Below are 20,610 nucleotides of genomic sequence, written 5' to 3' on the forward strand. Positions count from 1 at the left end.
GTTTTCTCCAGGTGATCTCTGTGGCCTGGAGATCAGTTGAAATTCCGGGAGATCTCCAGCTACCACCTGCAGGCTGGTAACCCTAGATCCCACCTCTCCCCAAACTCCACCCTCCCCAGTCTCCACCCCCCAAATCTCCAGGAATTTCCCAACCTGGAACTGGCAGTCTTAGCTGAGACTGATGTCTATCTAGTCCAGGGCAGAGACAATCAGAACTCAGTTGCTTAGCTCCTATCTTGCACCATCTCCCCAAAGAACATTGGCAAATCTAATGTGCAGAGGGACAAATGCTAATCCAAGACACTGCTTTAAACCCTGCAGTATTTGACTATCTCTGCCTGCTAATCTCAGCTCCCAAACAAGCAAGATGGCTAAATGCCCCTATCGCCTCTTACAAAGATGTTCCAGCCAGATTCGATCTGACAGGTCAGCATGAGGCCATTTACCCTGCCCTTGCATGTAGCGCTCTCGGTTTTTAGATAAAATTCTCATTTCCAGGGGCTTCCCACCACTTAGCTTTCAAATGCAGATCCCTAAAAAAGGGAAATGTGGTTGAAGAATAGGAGTGGGGGAGTCTGCTGCCCTTTCTTCTTTTTGCTTAATTCTCCTTCCATAGAAGAGAACAAAAATGTACCTGGAATGCCACCTATTGGACATCCACGATAGATATAATTTTTCAGTATCCTTGCAGAAAAAATGTATGTATGTTTTGGGTAACTAAGTGCACAGTATTATTTAGCTATTTAAAACTTATGTCCTTTTGATATGATTCTTCAATGGCGTTTTTTTGCAGAATCAAGCAAGAGCTTCTGTTCCATGTTTGGCTGGCAGTACATGAGTAATTCTAGTAATTCACCTAAATAAAAAATTGAAAAACATCCCCGAAATTCACCCCAAATCAATTCAGAGACAGCGATTTATCAGACACGGGTGCCTGAAAATAGGGGTTGTCACTGGTAAACAGGGACGATTGGAATATGTGGAGATATCAGCTTTTCCCAATGCTCAGACCTACGTATTCTTTTCCAGGGATAAGGTTTTCCCACAATTAGAAAGATTCCTGCATCCAGGAATGCTGCACAGTTGCACAGGTTTTCCTCCACTTTGACTTCCAAATTAGTGATCCTCAGGAGCTCTGGGGACAGACATGACGTTGTGCAATATGTCAGCATCACAATCAAGTGAAAACCCAGACATGATATTAGTGTGTCAGCCAACGCTTTGGAAACTCTGGTCTGGGTGAAAACCTGGTCATGAGGTCAGCATGTCAGCTGACACTGGACTATGGTCTTGGTGAAAACCAGGATGTGACATCGAGGTATCATGTGATGTCATTTCCACCCGCACCCCCACTGTTCTCACATTTGCCCAAATGCAAAGACAAGTGGGACGGCCCAGCCAGTGAGAGAATGCCTACCGGAAATGGGCAACTAGCTTGACTGTTCCAAACTGATTTTTGTTGTTGTTGTTGCAGCCACATAACATTGTTTGAATCATACTCTGGTTGCTGTTTCCCTGTTGTTGTTGTTTTTACTTCATTTATACCCCGCCTTTCTCCCCTCTGGGGACCCAACTCAGTTTATATCATCCTCCTCTCCATTTTTTTCCTCACAACAAACCCTGGAAGGTAGGTTAGGCTGAGAGTTTGTGACTGGCCCATTGTCACCCAGTTGGCTTCCATGGCAGAGCGGGGAACTGAACCTGGGCCAACCAGATCCTGGTTTGGTTCTCTTGCCACCACATTTCAGTGTCTCTCTACTCTGGCTGTTCTTACTAAGCTCTTTCCCAAGTAGGCTTTGTTCCGGTCTTTTAGGGAAGAGTGCAGTTCAAGAACATTGTCACACTTTCTGGACAGGCATGTGTGCCTTTTCAAAGGTCCCACCAACATGAATGCCATTTCCCTACTGTCAGCCTCTTGTGGCTGCCATTTTCCCTACTTCACCCTGAAGGGCTTTTTGAGGGCTCTACAAAGTAATAATTACTACAGTGCTATAACACTATTTATAACACTATAGAGCTATTGCAATTACCGATTGGAGTGGAGGGAACTTGTTGCTGTGAACAGCTGATGGAGGAAAGGGCACAGAAAATTCCCATGTAGGAGTTTAGTTGCCAATGCACATGAGTCTGAATTCACAGAGAATCCTTCCCATGTGGAAGCAACCTTGTGCAGAATGGGGCAGCTGCTGCCTAGAGCAAAGATGATGCCCCAAGAAAAGCGCCTGCCCCGTGAAAGTATGCCGTATGGCCAGGGCTTCTTTAAATGCATTCACAGTCTGCTCACCCAGGATGGACTGCTTTTGTATGCCAATGGCAAACCTGCCCAGGCCATAGGCTAATGCTGCACAGCAATGGGTCCATGCACAAGGTTAGCAATGGCACATCTAATCAAGTTGCCAACATACATTGAAGGGGTGGGGAAATCATTTTTTATCAACTTGGCTGGATCTTAAAATGTGTTAAGGAGTTGCACCTAAATTTTAAGATCTTGCATACATGCTGAAAGCTGCAACATGAAATAATGTAACGGTTTGTGTTTGCAATGTATGCACGTGGCCACATCCTTAGTGGTCACACTACTGGATCAGGGTTGTTAGTCTACTGCTGGTGGTGACCCCCCCCCCCCGGAGATTTCCAGGGGTGGAGCCCTGGAAAACAGCATTGCTGTGACATCATTTCCAAGTGAAAATCAAGAAGTGACATCACACACACACATACCTTGCAGTGCTCTAGTAATCACACAAATCTCTTGTGAAGACCACAGAGATTTCTGGAATTCCTAGAGCATTGCGGTGTGGTGGCGTCACTTCCAGGTTTTTGCCCAGAAATGACATCTTGCCGTTCTCTCCCTTCCCCTCCTGCCACCCAATTGATCTGTGGTGGGCACTTGGTTGTGGCAGCACAAGGCTGCCTGCGGCCACCTGGCACCTGGCAACCTTACACCTGCGTTATCAGACCAGTGGTCCATCTGGACCACCCTCCTGTTTCACACAGTGGCCAACCACTTTCCCTAAACAAACAGGGCATAGAGGCCAGGTCCTTCCCTTGTCCCCTAGCACTGGGTTTCAAAAGTTTGCTGCTTCTGTATATGATCTCCTTGTGACAATCTAATTGGAGACTAAGACAAGAGAGTTTCCTGCTATCAGGGGCTTTCTGAGAGCCAAACTAAAAGTGACGTCTTACACAGGTTGGACACTAGTCAGCTTCCCTCAAGTTTTGATGGGAAATGTAGGCATCCTGGTCTTGCAGCTGTAATGGAGAGCCAAGCTGTAAAACCAGGATGCCTACATTTCCCATCAAAACTTGAGGGAAGCCGACTAGTGTCCAACCTGTGTAAGACGTCACTTGTAGTTTGGCTCTATGTCTCTGGACACTGTTGTGGACCTGCGTGGCAAGAACAGAGACACTGGGAATTACTTGTCATTGTTACCATCTAGGTCCCCATCATAACAGCCGCTGGAGAGAACATAACATTCCACTCTACCAGCTTTTGAATAAAGCAAGCCTCCGATCGCACGTCTGTCTGATAAAGTGAGAGATGGATTTGTTTACTAGAAAGAAAGCAATTTGCCGGGCTGTGGGGTTGCTCTGTTTCTGTTTGCTCGGAGACAGTAAACAATGTTTACACATTAAAAGCTCCTGTGGACTGGAATGTTATTGTCAGGACTTGGCTTTCCGTGGCTCATGCTGGGCCTTTCCTAGCCAATCCAAGTCCTCTGCGAGTTTTTTGTGCTTCCCACAGAATTGCAGCTCAGATACTGCCCTGAATATCATTATCAAACTGAAGCTTACCATGGCATACATGCAAAGCCCTAGCAAGTGGGTTGCCTGGATGGTCCTTGAGTGCTGTAGGATTCCAGACTATGGGAGACATTCAAAAATCCCCCAGAGCTGAGGAATATGCTCAGGTAATAGAGAGTATTGTCTAGTATAGTTTCCACTGTAAAAACAAAAATAAGTCTTACAACAACTTAAAGATGAAATAAACCAATTTATTGTGGCCTAAATTATCTTGATCAAGAACGGGAAAATCTGTATTGAGTTTGTGGGCACTTTGGGAGTTTTGAGAAAGGATAATGGATGAGTAATGCCAATAAAGGTTGCTGCTGCTGCTGGATAATGGATGCCCCTGCAAAATGGCGGCCAGAGAGGCAGGAACAACCACAAAATAACTAATATGGGGCAAGGGGGGGTAGGGCCATGCCAATATAGGGAGAGTCCAGCCCGAACAACTGGAGGCAGCTGTTTCCAGTGGGTGATCCCTGCAGAAACAAAGGTCTCCCATGAGCTTCTATGTTATCTCCTGCTCCGACTTTTTGATTTGGGGAAGAGATTGGGTGGGGTGGGGGTCAATTTACAAGGAGAAGTGAGAGCTATGCAGGGAGAGGTTCTAATGCACTGATGGCTCTTCCTGTGTGACCGGAAGAAACATTAATATGTTGCTGGTGACACTCTAGCATTCAGGCACAACTCTGTGGTTTAACCATAGATTTTTGCCCAAATGCTAGGCCGTTGCTGGCAAAGCACTGAAATCACTGCTGGTCAAATAGAAAGTGATGCCAGTGTAGCACCAGCAACATTATTACATTGCTGAAAAGCATGCCGCCTCGCCCCCAGCAATTCTCCCACCAGTTGCTAGCCTTGTGCTGATAACCCTACATGTTGGGGGTTTCTGGACTGTAAAGTTAAGAGGATGGTGGCTGTCTTTCAGAGCATTGTGTTCATTGGTATGCTATGGGCTGGTGCACTACTCATAATGTGGTGGGAGTCTTATTGAAAGCTCAGATGGTAGGTATAAGCTCACTGTAGATCTGCGCCCTCTGGCCGGATTTGGTGGGGCAGAAGAATTTGACTAGTTGCAAACGTTTCATGTGCCCTGAATTTCACTTTGTCTACCATGATCAATTTCCCCGTCGTATGCTACTTCCGGGGTTGGTATATTCTAGCCAAAATTCTTAAGGCTAATTCTTGTAAGGGATGGACTGTTACTCTGCCCCTTGTCTCAGGTTTCAGAAGGGGGTAATGAGAGCGTCAAAGGTCAATAGTCTGTCCATCATTTCTACTCTTCTGGAACTGTCTCTTTGAAATGGAGATTGTGTTCTCAGAGACTTCCTTCCTACCTTCTTGCACCTCCCTCTCTTTGCCCTTCTCTGTCTTTCCAACCTGGGACCAGAATACGCCACCCTGCAATCCATCAACATCCTAGACTGGATAGTTAGAAAGAACCCTCTCTTTACCCTTTCTGTCTGCAATGGAGTTCCAGTGATAGACGAACCCATGCTTCCCCCGCCCCCCCCCCCCTAAAGCTTAACCAGGCTCCATGTGAGGGTTTGCTTCTCTCCATGCACTCGCCCTGCAACACAGGCTTTGGTGCACCTACAGTGCAATCCTAACAGAGTTGTTCCAGTCTAAGTCCATCGATTTCAATAGACTTACGCTGGAGTAACTCTTCTTAGGATTGCACTGTTAACCTGCTAACAGTCCTTAATTCCTAAGCGGAATTATCATGGGAGATCTATGATCAGAACTTCCCAACATTATAATGTAGTATGCGTGATTCCGTAAGTGGATTTATTTGCTTGTTTGTTTCATTTATACCCCACCTTTCTCCACAAAGGGGACTTAAAGCAGCTTACCTCATTCTCCTCTCCTCGATTTTATCCTCACAAGAACTTTGTGAGGTAGATTTGGCTGGGAGTGTGGGCCTGGCCCAAGGTCGCCCCATGAGCTTCCATGGCAGAATGGGGATTCGAACCTGGATCCCCCATATTCTAGTCTAATGCTGTTAACTGCTATACTACGCTGCCTGTCAGGCGTATGCATCCTTGTATCCCAAAACTGCTCCTGTTGCCATCAGGGAGGCAGCTGTCCCTCATCCTGCACCTCCAAGGAAGAAGCTGAACTCTGGCTGTTGATGGGGCAGGTCTAGGTGATGACAGAGCCCCATTGCCTCTCCCTCCATGCAACCCAGATGTGCCTGGAGTGATAAAACATCTTAAGCTGTCCATGATGGCTGATTCAGCAAACTTGTGTCAATATCAGACTGCAAAAAAGGGTCAGATGACTTCTAATTAAAAAAAAAAACCTCCCTACAATTAGAAAACTATATGCTAGTGTAGCCGCCTCCCAGACAGGTTAGATTTCTACATGCAAGGCCTTTTTATTATTTAGTATGTGGGAACATTTAATAATCTGTCCCATGGGCAGAGTGGAATAGTCCTGATTTACCACCTTAGTCAGAATTAGATCTCAGATCCAATGCCAGACTTCCCATTTGCCCACCAGAGTCCAACAAACCTCAGCCCTGATTCCTTGCTCTCAAGAAATTGAGGAATGGGAGAAAAAATGGCTGGAAAAAACAGGCCCTGTAGTGATGCTATAGGAATTTCCCCAAGTCTCTATTGTCTTTACCATAGAGATTAGGGGAAATCCTCAGAGCACCACCTTCGAGTGCCATCACATCCACTTCCTCCCCTCCGCCCTCCAAATCTTTTGGCTTTTGCTGGGACAGTGTTGGTGGTGAGCCCAAACAGGCTAGGCCTGCACCACAACCCAGACTACCTCCCAGAATCCATGGATTCCATGGAAGGGGTTCAGAGGTCCTTTGGTAGACATAACGGTGCAATCCTAAGAAGAGTTATTCCAGTCGAAGCTTGTTGAAATCAGTGGGCTTAGACTGGAGTAACCCTTCTTAGGACTGCACTGAAAATGATGGGGAAAGCAATGCTGGAAAGTAGAAAGTTTGAAAATCACTACCGTAGACAATGCAACATTACAGATTGAAAACCTGCCTCGGTTCTCTGTGGTTATGAAACTTCTTTCCATCGATATTAGAAAGAAAAAGCAAGCGAGAGGACAGGGTGCTGACAGAATACCCCGTGATCTAATTCCAGAGCTTCAATTAGCTATTTCATCAAATGTCAGCATCTCAGTTTTAGCAGAAGGTTTGTATTCCTTGTTCAGAGTTATGGAAATATTATTCATGTAACATTCTACACTCTTATCCTTCTGTTATTCTTGCTTTTATTTACATCTCATTATAATTCCCTCTTAGACTAAAATTAGATTTTTTAAAAAACATCTTATTTCAACTCTGAATACCATCGTTTAGTGCAGGGGTCCCTCGTTTTGTTGAGCTTTTCATGATTTTTGAGGATGGGGAGATGCCATGGGACAAAATGGATGCATGGGACAAAATGGATGCCATGGGACACTGGGACCCATCGCATGGTGTTCAGTGGCACCTCCTGCTCCAATCAGATAGCAGGAAGCCAGGCGTGGCTCTTTGGTTTGGGGAAAGATGCTTTGGAGAAGAAACAAGTGGGTAGAAGGAAACCCACAGATGCTGCGCTCATTTAGAGTAATAAATGTCTAGGGTTTTTTTTAGATCTCACATTTCTTTATGGTTCAGTTCTCTGACAAATTGTCTTGTGGCCCCCTAGAGATTAACGCATATGCTGTGTTTCTTAGAAGGAAAGGAAGGAAGGAAGGAAGGAAGGAAGGAAGGAAGGAAGGAAGGAAGGAAGGAAGGAAGGAAGGAAGGAAGGAAGGAAGGAAGGAAGGAAGGAAGGAAAGAAGAGTAGCAGGGGTATCTATTCAGAACAGAAAAGATCCAGTCAATGGAAGATGTGAACACCGATCAGAAGGAATGAACAAAACTGACCCAAACGCAGAGCTTGACTGACGCCAGTGCTCAAAATGGGTGGGGAGACAGCATGCTTTCCCAGGTGGACCAAACATAATCTTACTTCTTTTTCAATGGATGAATCCTGGAGATGCAGAAGGATCACTTCTAGGTGTTGTTTCTGTCTTCAGTTGTAGCGGCACTATTCCTGGTGACGACTGATGATTTCTAAGCCTGCACAACTAATACGAGCCTATTAGAAAACGGTTTAAGCAGTCGTTCGGTACCTAATGATGGTGAACGAATCACAGGCTAAACTGAGTCTGGCCCTGTTTAAAAGGAAACCAACCCTCTACTTTCCCTTTCAGCGCTCACACATACATACACACGCTCCAGTATGAGGTAATCCTATGCTACAGCGAGCAGGCCTCTCTTTTCAACATGTTGGTTTCCAGGAATACAAAGCAATTGGGCCAATTCACAGGCGACAGAATATTTTACTTGGTTCCCCAGAACAGCCGCAACAGTGTGCGCTACCTGTGTGACAGCTATGCAGTGGGTTTGTCAGTGAACTCAACCATTCAAGGGTCTGTATCGATCAGGTTGCCTGCCTCGTTGCCCATCCAACAGAAATCGTTTCTGATTTAGAAAAGGCCGCCTCCTTTGAGAGCAAGTCAGAGCCTTCATTTACGAAGTCCTTAAATGGTTTCATGGAGCCTCGGCGTTCTGCCTTAGACAAAGATCCTGGCCTTCTCGGCCAGCCAAAGGCATCACTTGAGGCAATTAGACCTTCAGGTGGATTGATTTGTCTAAAAAAATATATATCTTAGGGCTCACTGCTCACTTTCTTGCTTGCTCGGGTGAGAATCAGATGCATTCTAGAAGCAGTCAGAGAAGGAAGCCGCTACTTCCTAACATAGGGCCAAGCTACAAGTGACGAATGACACTTGAACGGCAAGTGAATTTCTCTCTGTTCACTTGCCTTCCACTCAATCCACTTGCCGTTCAAGTGTCATTCGTCACTTGTAGCTTGGCCCATAGATGCTCTTATCATGGCATGGAATATTCTGGCCTAGCATTTCAGATTGAAAGCCATTCTAATTATTTTATTTGGAAAATTGCTATGCCGCCGCTCCAAGGGCCTGCCTGAGGCAGCTTACAAAATAAAACACCATAAAAACATAAAAACATCATAAAAGGTATTAAAACCCAACATTCAAATACGCAGTAGGAGAATCAAACACGGAGAAGCTTAAAATGAATCTTAATAACAACAACATTCGATTTATATACCACCCTTCAGGATGACTTAAGACCTAGTCAGTGCAGTTTACAAAGTATGTCATTATTATCCCCACAACAATAATCACCCTGTGAGGTGGGTGGGGCTGAGAGAGCTCCAGAGAGCTGTGACTGACCCAGGGTCACCCAGCTGGCTTCAAGCAGAGGAGTGAGGAATCATTTCTCAGGCCAAAACAGATGATCAGTGTGGCCCTATACGGAGTTACTCCAGTCTACACTCATTGGTTTCAATGGGTTTAGACTGGAATAACTCTGCTTAAGGTTCTCTGTGAGACTGGAGTAACTCTACATAGAATTGCACTGTATAATTCTTTATATTCCATGCGTATTGACGCTTTCTTGTGCTCTTTTAGGTGATACACCAGTAATATGGCCATTATTAGACACACACTGGCTGTGTGATCTACAGAAATGCCACAGCCCCCCAAATAAATTATTCTTAAGCGCTGGAAGTCTACTGTACATGAGATTAGCGGCTGCAGGGTGGTGACTAACAGTGCCATCTTAAACACTGGTTAGGATTTCACTGTTTTTCTTCCACATCTGCCAGTGGAAAACTCTTTCATTTGCATGAGGGAAGACAATAACAAGCCCGGCCTTAGGATGGCTCCTTCTACTTTCTGAAAAGCCCAGTGAGTGTCAAGGGAATTACTGCAAAGCCTACAGGCACCACATTGGGGCACCCTGCTGTAGGTAGTAGGCCTCCACTCGGGGCTCAGTGCCCACCTTATTGTCTTTGGGGGACCAGGCTCAAGCTTTTCTTAACCCAGATTTGAATATGAAGGCTTCTGTTGTCGTTCTTTTGGTTTTATGGTACTGGTGGGCTGCCTTGAACAATCCTACGGAGAGGTGGCATATAAAGCTTCTAAATAAATGGTAAATCAATTGTATAAAGTGGCAGTTCCTTGACTGTTTTGGGGATGCAATGCAGGCATATTTGGCCTTTAAAAAAAAAGTAGTTGCAAGTGTCTATAATTTTCCCATTTAAATCACAGTACGGCTTGTTGCACACTGCAAAGTATGAAGGCTTAAGCAGAATTATGCCTAGAACTTTACCTCCAGACAAGGAAGGAAACTCCAAGAAAGCAACTTTTTGGTAGGGGTGTGCAAGCCAAAAATTTTCGGCTATAGCCGAAAGTAGAAAGCCGAAAGAAGATTCTCTATCGTTAAAGCCGAAAGCCGAAACAAGAATCTCTTTCGGCTTTCGACTTTCGGGATTCTTTCGGCATTATTTCGGCATTCTTTCGGCTTTTTTCTATGGGAAAATGCCTCCGTCTTCCAGGACGCCTGGAGGAGGCATTTTCCCACCAAATAAGCCCAAAATTGGTGGGGACCTTCCTCTAACCCTTCTCTAACAACCACCCAAGTTTCAGACAGATTGGACTTTGGGGGGCCATGTTATGGCCCCCCAAAGCAGGTCCCCCATCCTCCCATAAGAAAGCGAAGGAGCAGCATATTGTTAGCATGCTGCTGCTGATCTTTCTTCATTATTGCCTATGGGGAAAAAATGAAGAGGCAGGCTTCCTTTGCCAGGGGTGGCATTTTGCATGCAAAATGCCCCCCAGCCCTCAGGGGCCCTTCTCCCACCCCTCCTCCCACCCCCCACCAAGGCTCAGCCTGCTCCCACTTGGGGAGGGCATTTCATGGCCTCCCCAAGTAGGTGCTCTAATCTCTACCACTGACAGCTGGGGGAGGCTTGTGTTGCCAGGGGTGGCATTTTGCATGCAAAATGCCCCCCAACCCTCTGGGGCCCTTCTCCCACCCCTCCTCCCACCCCCCACCAAGGCTCAGCCTGCTCCCACTTGGGGGGGCATTTCATGGCCTCCCCAAGTAGGTGCTCTGCTCTCATCTCTACCACTGACAGCTGGGGGAGGCTTGTGTTGCCAGGGGTGGCATTTTGCATGCAAAATGCCCCCCAGCCCTCTGGGGCCCTTCTCCCACCCCTCCTCCCACGCCCCACCAAGGCTCAGCCTGCTCCCACTTGGGGGGGCATTTCATGGCCTCCCCAAGTAGGTGCTCTGCTCTCATCTCTACCACTGACAGCTGGGGGAGGCTTGTGTTGCCAGGGGTGGCATTTTGCATGCAAAATGCCCCCCAGCCCTCTGGGGCCCTTCTCCCACCCTTCCTCCCACCCCCCACCCAGGCTCAGACTGCTCCCACTTGGGGGGGCCATTTCATGGCATCCCCAAGTAGGTGCTCTGCTCTCATCTCTACCACTGACAGCTGGGGAAGGCTTGTCTTGCCAGGGGTGGCATTTTGCATGCAAAATGCCCCCCAGCCCTCTGGGGCCCTTCTTCCACCCTTCCTCCCACCCCCCACCAAGGCTCAGCCTGCTCCCACTTGGGGGGGGCATTTCATGGCCTCCCCAAGTAGGTCCACTCAGCCCCTAAAGTCCACCCCTTACAGCCCCACACAAACCCAATTCCCCCCCAGCTGCCACACACAGACCCAAATCCCCACATTAGCCCCTCACAGACCCAAATCCACCCCCAGCAGCCCCACACCCATAACCCCAGGAACAGGCTGGCAAAGGCCAGCCCTCTCCCTTTGTTCCCTATGCTGGGAACTTCTAAACTCTCTTTCCCTGGGCAATTCTGCACAGCCCAGGGGTGCCACAATGGTGGGCACACTTCTGAGTGCCAGCTGGTCCCTGTGAAAGAGCACCTGAACCACAGACACCCTCCCTCAAATTCCCCCACCACCTACAGAGATGGCTGGCCAGCCAGCCCCATTGTTCCCTATGATGGGAACCAACTGCACAACAAAGAATAAAACAAGAACAACACAAAATAAAGTTTTTAAAAAATTATTTTCTCCCTTCCAAAGTACAAGTAGGCAAAGCATTATGACACATTACACCAGCAGTCCCCCACACAGAAAAATTAAAACAAAACTCACTTAACATCAGAGAATCACAAAGCATGATTCCTGTCAAAAACACTTTATTTCTTGAACAGCTTTAGGTTACACAGCAGGGGGGAACACCAAAGGGCATGGCAGCACTATCTTACACAAAAATAACACAACTCACTTAACATCAGAGAATCACAAAGCATGATTCCTGTCAAAAACACTTTATTTCTTGAACAGCTTTAGGTTACACAGCAGGGGGGAACACCAAAGGGCATGGCAGCACTATCTTACACAAAAATAACACAACTCACTTAACATCAGAGAATCACAAAACACAATTCCTGTCAAAAACACTTTATTTCTTGAACAGCTTTAGGTTACACAGCAGGGGGGAACACCAAAGGGCATGGCAGCACTATCTTACACAAAAATAACACAACTCACTTAACATCAGAGAATCACAAAAACACAATTCCTGGCAAAAACACTTTATTTCTTGAACAGCTTTAGGTTACACAGTAGGAGGGCACAACAGGGCATGATAGCAATGTACTACAAAAAATAATACAACCCACTTCACCGTTTTTGACAGCAATTGTGTTTGTGTGATTCTCTGATGTGAAGTGAGTTGTGTTATTTTTGCGTAGTACACTGCTTTCCTGCTCTGTGGTGCCTTCCTACTGTGTAACCTAAAGCAGTTACAGAAATAAAGTGCTTTTGACAGCTATTTTTGGGGTGATTCTTTAATGTGAAGTGAGTTGTGTTATTTTTGTGTAAGATACTGCTTCCATGCCCTTTGGTGTCCCCCCCCCTGCTGTGTAGCCTAAAGCTGTTCAAGAAATAAAGTGTTTTTGACAGGAATTGTGCTTTTGTGATTCTCTGATGTTAAGTGAGTTGTGTTATTTTTGTGTAAGATAGTGCTGCCATGCCCTTTGGTGTCCCCCCCTGCTGTGTAACCTAAAGCTGTTCAAGAAATAAAGTGTTTTTGACAGGAATTGTGTTTTTGTGATTCTCTGATGTTAAGTGAGTTGTGTTATTTTTGTGTAAGATAGTGCTGCCATGCCCTTTGGTGTTCCCCCCTGCTGTGTAACCTAAAGCTGTTCAAGAAATAAAGTGTTTTTGACAGGAATCATGCTTTGTGATTCTCTGATGTTAAGTGAGTTGTGTTATTTTTGTGTAAGATAGTGCTGCCATGCCCTTTGGTGTTCCCCCCTGCTGTGTAACCTAAAGCTGTTCAAGAAATAAAGTGTTTTTGACAGGTATCATGCTTTGTGATTCTCTGATATTAAGTGAGTTGTGTTATTTTTCTGTGTGGGGGACTGCTGGTGTAATGTGTCATAATGCTTTGCCTACTTGTACTTTGGAAGGGAGAAAAAAAAATTTAAAACTTTATTTTGTGTTGTTCTTGTTTTATTCTTTGTTGTGCAGTTGGTTCCCATCATAGGGAACAATGGGGCTGGCTGGCCAGCCATCTCTGTAGGTGGTGGGGGAATTTGAGGGAGGGTGTCTGTGGTTCAGGTGCTCTTTCACAGGGACCAGCTGGCACTCAGAAGTGTGCCCACCATTGTGGCACCCCTGGGCTGTGCAGAATTGCCTAGGGAAAGAGAGTTTAGAAGTTCCCAGCATAGGGAACAAAGGGAGAGGGCTGGCCTTTGCCAGCCTGTTCCTGGGGTTATGGGTGTGGGGCAGGTGGGGGTGGATTTGGGTCTGTGAGGGGCTAATGTGGGGATTTGGGTCTGTGTGTGGCAGCTGGGGGGGAATTGGGTTTGTGTGGGGCTGTAAGGGGTGGACTTTAGGGGCTGAGAGGACCTACTTGGGGATGCCATGAAATGGCCCCCCCAAGTGGGAGCAGTCTGAGCCTTGGTGGGGGGTGGGAGGAAGGGTGGTAGAAGGGCCCCAGAGGGCTGGGGGGCATTTTGCATGCAAAATGCCACCCCTGGCAACACAAGCCTCCCCCAGCTGTCAGTGGTAGAGATGAGAGCAGAGCACCTACTTGGGGAGGCCCTGAAATGCCCCCCCAAGTGGGAGCAGGCTGAGCCTTGGTGGGGGGTGGGAGGAGGGGTGGGAGAAGGGCCCCAGAGGGTTGGGGGGCATTTTGCATGCAAAATGCCACCCCTGGCAACACAAGCCTCCCCCAGCTGTCAGTGGTAGAGATTAGAGCACCTACTTGGGGAGGCCATGAAATGGCCCCCCCCAAGTGGGAGCAGGCTGAGCCTTGGTGGGGGGTGGGAGGAGGGGTGGGAGAAGGGCCCCTGAGGGCTGGGGGGCATTTTGCATGCAAAATGCCACCCCTGGCAAAGGAAGCCTGCCTCTTCATTTTTTCCCCATAGGAAATAATGAAGAAAGATCAGCAGCAGCATGCTAACAATATGCTGCTCCTTCGCTTTCTTATGGGAGGATGGGGGGACCTGCTTTGGGGGGCCATAACATGGCCCCCCAAAGTCCAATCTGTCTGAAACTTGGGTGGTTGTTAGAGAACGGTTAGAGGAAGGTCCCCACCAATTTTGGGCTTATTCGGTGGGAAAATGCCTCCTCCAGGCGTCCTGGAAGACGGAGGCATTTTCCCATAGAAAAGCCGAAAGAAAGCCGAAAGAATCCCGAAACGTTTCGGCTTTTTTCTTTCGGCTACCCGAAACGTTTCGGCATTCCCCGAAACGTTTCGGCATTCCCCGAAAGAAGCCGAAACACTTTTGTTTCGGCATTCTTTCGGCATTCTGAATGCCGAAACGCACATCCCTACTTTTTGGTGTCCTCTTCTGCCACCTGCTGACAAGTAAACGAATCAGTCCGATAATTACAATAGGAATGGCTCCTTCTTTAGGTGTCTTTTCAAGGTTAGGGCCCCTGTTCCCCTTACCCATTTGACCATGTTCATATTACTTTTTGAACATTATTTCAGTATTTTGGTGAGAAAGCCCAGCAGGTTAAGTCTTGAGAGGTATTGACTTTCCTATGATCACCTTATTCTTTGTTTTCTAACGTGAAACCCATTTTCTTCACCAAAGGAAAGAGTTAGACCAGTCTTTGTACCTCTTGAGTGATTCGGAAGAGCTCAGGAGGCAGCACCTTTTGGTCTGCACACATGCACAAAGGCACAAAGCTGCCTTACACTGAATCAGTTCATTGGTGCAACAAGGTCAGCATTGTCTACTCTGACCTGGCAGCAGTTCCCCGTGGTCTCACGGACAGGTCTAGCTGGAGATACTGAGGATTGAACCTGGGGTCTTCTGAAAGCAAAGCACATACTCTACTGCTAGGGTTGCCACGTGCCTGCTGAGGAAAGGAAATATCTTGGTCCCAGTGGGCCTTGCCCACCAGTACTCAAGCAAGCAACTGAAGAATATTTTTTAAAAAAATTATATCACACCTCTCTAGGAATCAGCATAAACTCTATGGTAAAACCTATGGCAATTCCTAAAAAGAACTGATTGAACTTCCAAGGAAAACCTGGTTTTACTATAGAGCGTATGGTCATTCCTAGAGAGGTGTGACATAATTTCCGGGTTATCATCCTCCATCACAGGATGATACTTGGCTTGGAAACTCCTGACATGTTGAGATTGATCCTTAACCCTTCTGGCAGATACTTTGAGTTGGAGCCCCACTGCCTGTCCAATAATACCCACTGACTTAACTAGACCGGGGCAGGACCATGAATTGATCAGCTCATGGTGAGGGGAGATTAGAGCCAGGAGTGTCTGGTTGATAGCTCCCATTGGGCCATCAAGCTCAGTTTTATCTATTCTGATTGGTTACAGCTCTGGGTTCTCAGTCAAAGAAAGTTCTTTCCTGTGATCCTTTAACTGGCCTCACCAGGGACCAAGCCTGAGCCCTTCTGCAGCCAAAGCTTGTGATCGACCGTAATGAGTATCAGGATCTTAGGCACCCCGTTCCTTTCCTTTGCATGCCAATCTAATCTTGTGAACTTGGAACAGGCAAGGGGGTGGGGGAGTGCATGGTTTTAGCACTGGCAATTCAGAAGGCTACGCAGTAAAAGCGCACCAATAATCTGTAATAATGATCTCATTTTGATTTTATATTTGCAATGGTTGTTCGGCATATGACCCAGCAGTGCCATCTGCTGGTACATGAAGGAATTGTTTAGAGAAAAGAAACAGATGTTGACAGCTGTGGTCAAGGACTTTTTTTTCCTGAATGGGAGCATTCATGCATCAGAAGAATTGCCATAGGGAGGCCTTGCAGTTCCCAAACCAAAGGCTCCAGGTTCAAGCCCCGTCATCTCCATTTAAAGGATCTCAGGTACTGAGAAAGAAGTTTCTCTGCCAGAGTCAGTGAAGAGCTACTGACCGTCAGAGTAGGCAATTTGGTACTGAATCAGTGGACAAACGGTTGGACTCAGTGAATGGCAGCATCATGTGCTCCAAGTGGACCAGTCAGTAAGCCATCCTGCCATGATGCTGCCACAACAAGCAGGGTAGGAGGGCTCTTGGTGGTTTTTGTGGGTGGCAGAGGGAAACGACCCTAGGGAACCAATAGGCCTGTCAAATTCCTATAGTCAGACTGGAGAGGCAGTGTGGTATAGCAGTTATGGTGTTGGATTAGGAATTAGGAGACGTAGGTTCAAATATCCAGTTTTCCATGATGCTTACTAGATTACTTTTGGGATGCTCTGGGATACTCTCATCCTACCTTACAGGGTTGTTGTTAAACAGAAATGTGTAAAAGGGAACAGTTATGCCACCCTGAGCACCCAGGAGGAACAGCAGGATAAAATTGTGATTGCTGGAGAGGGCAGGCATCCAATTTACCTGCACAGAGCAAGGAATTACCAGCCCCCAGCCCCTATTTCAAGGCTCCTGAGAAAATGGCAGTAAAGACCATAGAAACCTTGCAAGTTGCCTGGAAATGACATCATATCTTCCCCAAACTCCACCCTCCCCAAGCACTGCCCTCCAAATTTTCCAACATCGGCCAAGGCAGTGCTAGGAATCCTAAAGAGGCCTGTATGACTTGTGACCAAATGCTGCCTAAGGACCGTGCTCAGTAATCCTGCCCGGTGTTTAGGACAACCTTTAGCCTGCAACAACTACAGGAGCCATCGTACTTGGCTAAAATGTGGCTGGATAGGTGGCTAGGTACACAGTCCTGGCCTTATCTTCCCTTCAAAAGCTATGTAAGATATCAGTGCAGGCAGAAATAAATGTACAGATGCAAAATTGAGTGTGTTTGCTGAATAGAACAGAAACATGATCCTTGTTTGTTTTTAGGTCCAGAATTCCATTCTATTGAAAGCTCATTGGCTTTTGGCTGGGTTTTTACTGAGCTCCCAGTTCTACACTTACAGAAATGTAATAGTCTATAAAAGGCTGAACGTTTTTGCCCCTTCTCTCCCCTTTCATAGCGATATCTTAGCCATGTAAATATCATTAAAGAAGATGGCAGCAGCCCACAACATCCATACTCATTCCATAAAGCCTTTTTGGCTTTTAAACTATTAAACTCCTGCTTTTTCACCCAAGATTAAAAAAAAATAGTGGGCAGGTCACAAATGCAACTTATAGCGGGAGCTTCTACCATGGATGCCTGTGGAGAAACCTCAGGGCACGAGTACAAATCTTCTGAGCAAATAATCTCAAAATCTACAGCGGCAACTAGGAACACAAGAAGTAACCAGGCCGCTGACCCATCCAGTTCAGTGTGGTCTATTCTGACCAACAGCAGAACTTGAGGGCCTCTGGTACAGAGGGGTAGTCCCCACCAGCTGCTACCTGAAAAACCTTTAGCTAGAGATGGTAGCGACTGAACCTGTAGCCAGTTTGGTGTAATGGTTAAGATCAGCAGGACTCTAATCTGGAGAGCCGGGTTTGATTCCCCACTCCTCCGCTTGAAGCCAGCTAGGTGACCTTGGGTCATCCACAGCTCTTTCAGAGCTCGCTCAGCCTCTATGGTAAAGACCATAGAGACTTGGGTGATTGTCATGAGGATAATAATAACACACCTTGTAAACTGCTCTGAGTGAGTGTTAAGTTGTCATGATGAGCAGTATATAGATGGAATCTTATTATTAATGTTATTATTACAATTATTACTCCTTCTCCCCAACTACATCCCCCGTGGGCAGATCTAGCTTTGGAGCTCCAGTGTTGAACCCATAAAGCTGTCGTATATCGAGTCAGATCTTTGGTCTATCAAGGTCAGCACTGTTTACAGTGACTACGGTTCTCCAGGATCTCACGTGGAGGTCTTTCACATTACCGCCAACTTGATCCTTTAAACTGGAGATGATGGAGATCGAACCAGGGACCTTCTACCTGCAAAGCAGGTGCTCAACCCCTGACCACGGCTCCTCCTCAATGCTATCTTGCCTCTTCTGCTCCATTCCCAATCCAAAGACAATACAAAAATATCAATTAAAAATGTTAGCTGGTCATTTTAGAGGTTGTTTACTGAATTGCTGGCCAACCTTCCTTGATTCGCCTCTCCAAATAGCCCCATGGGGGAAAAAGAGTTGCTGGCCGGAGACCTGCTGTTTGAAACCAACATACCAGATCGATGTTTTAGTGTGAATCACTCTACAAATAAATGTGTCATGTCCTTTGAAGTCAGGTATACACACTCTTCAATGTCACCAGGAACATTGTAAGTGGCAGTCATTCCATTTATCAGCTTGTCAAAGGCGTTCAGAGAGCCACCAGCTGAGTCACAAAGGACAGTAAAATCGGGGTTAACGAGCAATCATTCTTCCAAGGAGGGCATCTTTAACATCCTCATGAAGACGGAGACATCTAATGGGCTTTAACCGATCAAAATGTTCCTTAGATGGGGACTAATAACTCATATTACAATGAAAGAAACTGCCCAGCTGATATTGCCTAAAGCCACAAGGAATGCATATAGAGACTCTATAACCCCCACGGATTCTGAAACCTCACCTGCATTATAACGCACAGGAAGACTGAAATGCTATTGCAAGTCAAACTTTCTGCATGTTTGTCGGTGCAGAATCCAGATCCAAGGGCACTGAAAAGAAGGCATGAATGCACCTTTTTAATTTCTTTTTAAAAATATTTTCCTTTGGCCTTGCAGTTTCCCGTCCCCTCCCCCCTTGTTTGCTGACGTTCCTGATTTGTTTCCCTCTTTTTACCTGACACAAAAGCAAGCACCCATTGTAATGGGAATGTATCAGGGTTGCTCTATGGTTTCCTGCAAAGTAATTTTTTTCCTTACATAAAACTATTCAGAATTTAAAATCTATTGTATTTTTATCCCATCCTTCCTCCAAGGGAGCCCAGAATAGTGTACAGGAATCTCTTTTCCTGTTTTAGGCTCACAGCAATCCTGTGTTAGGGTTACTAACTCTAGGTAGGAAATTCCTGGAGATTTTGTAGGTGGAGCCTAGGAAAGGTATATTTGGGGGAGGGCAGGGAGATCAGTGGAGCATAATGTCATCGAGTCCATACTCCAAAGTAGAAATGGGCACAAACCTGAAAAAAAAAACCAAACCGTGCGGTTCGTGGTTTGTTGCATTTCACGAACCATGAACCACGAACTTTCACAAACCTGCCCCAGTTCATGAACCGATTCGTTTGGTTTGTGAAAACGTCACATCCAGGTCAGCAAATTGCCACTTCCAGGTCAGCAGAAAGTCACTTCTGGGCCAGCAGAAGTTCACTTCCAGGTCAGCAGAAGGTCTGCAGGAAGTCCATCCCCTGTTGCCTAGGAAACTGATTGATCGGCACCAGGCTGTCTGCAGTGATGAACCCCCAAAAAACCCCAAACCAAACGAACCAGCCTAAAGTTTGTGGCGGTTAGTCAGAAATGGGCTCTGACAAACCGCTGGTTCGCGAACCACGAACCAGCCTGGTTCGTCACAAACTTTGGTTCATATTTTGGTTCGTGCCCATCTCTACTCCAAAGCAGCCATTTTCTCTGTTGTTTGGAGATCAGTTGGAATTCCAAGAAATCTCCAGGCCCCATCTGGAGGTTGCAAGTATTAAGGAGAATCACAGAACCTTACAGGCTGATTGAACCTATTGTTTAAAAATATTTTTCTTGTATACACATGGCTTACCTTCAGTCACACAGTGGATATTCTTGTGCTGTAGCGACAGCCAATTAGATCTCCAGTGGCCAATCAGAAGTCCTGTTGGGTGAAAGTCCTGAGAAATGTTGCTAACCCAAGGGCCAAAAAAGGCATGAAAGATGCAGAGTTGTTTCCCCCAATGGGGCAAGTAACAGTATTGGAGCGTTCAGATGGTTTATGACGGGGACAGAGTAAAGAAGCCCCTTTCCCTCGCTGCTGCGGGCCCCTGTGCTATCCGTGCCCTTCGTGGATGCTTTTGAAAGAGATTTCCGACCAGCGGATTTTAAGCCCTTTCCAAACAATAAAGAAGAAAGATGTAGGGATGAGAGATCCAATCGCACCTATTAGGTGCACGTGTATTCTTAGGAGAGCACTGCTGCCACCTACTGGGAGATGGTGAACATTGGCACTCTCGTGCTTAAAACAAGCCGTTCTCAGAAGTGCAGCTCAAGACCCAGATGTGAGCTGTGACTTTCTTGCAGGCAGGAGCGGTCTTAGCCAGTGGGAAACAGAGGCAGCTTCAATGGGCCCCATGCTGGTGGGGGTGTGGCCGCCAATGGGCCCGCCTTCCAGCAGAGATGTGGGAAGGGACGGGCTGTGGCTGCCCCCTTCTCCCCAGCCTGTTTGGTGTTCAGGTTACCCTCTAACAGTGACAGCCACTTACAACTGCTCCATCTGGGCTTCTGGTAATGGCGCACACCTGCCTAGGAATTTCAACACTGACTTGGTAAATGCTGGGAGATTTCAGGAGCGGTGCCTGGAGAGGGTGGAGATTAGCCAAGGCTGT

The sequence above is a fragment of the Eublepharis macularius genome, chromosome 3 (assembly GCF_028583425.1).
Source record: "Eublepharis macularius isolate TG4126 chromosome 3, MPM_Emac_v1.0, whole genome shotgun sequence".
NCBI classification, from domain to species: domain Eukaryota; kingdom Metazoa; phylum Chordata; class Lepidosauria; order Squamata; family Eublepharidae; genus Eublepharis; species Eublepharis macularius.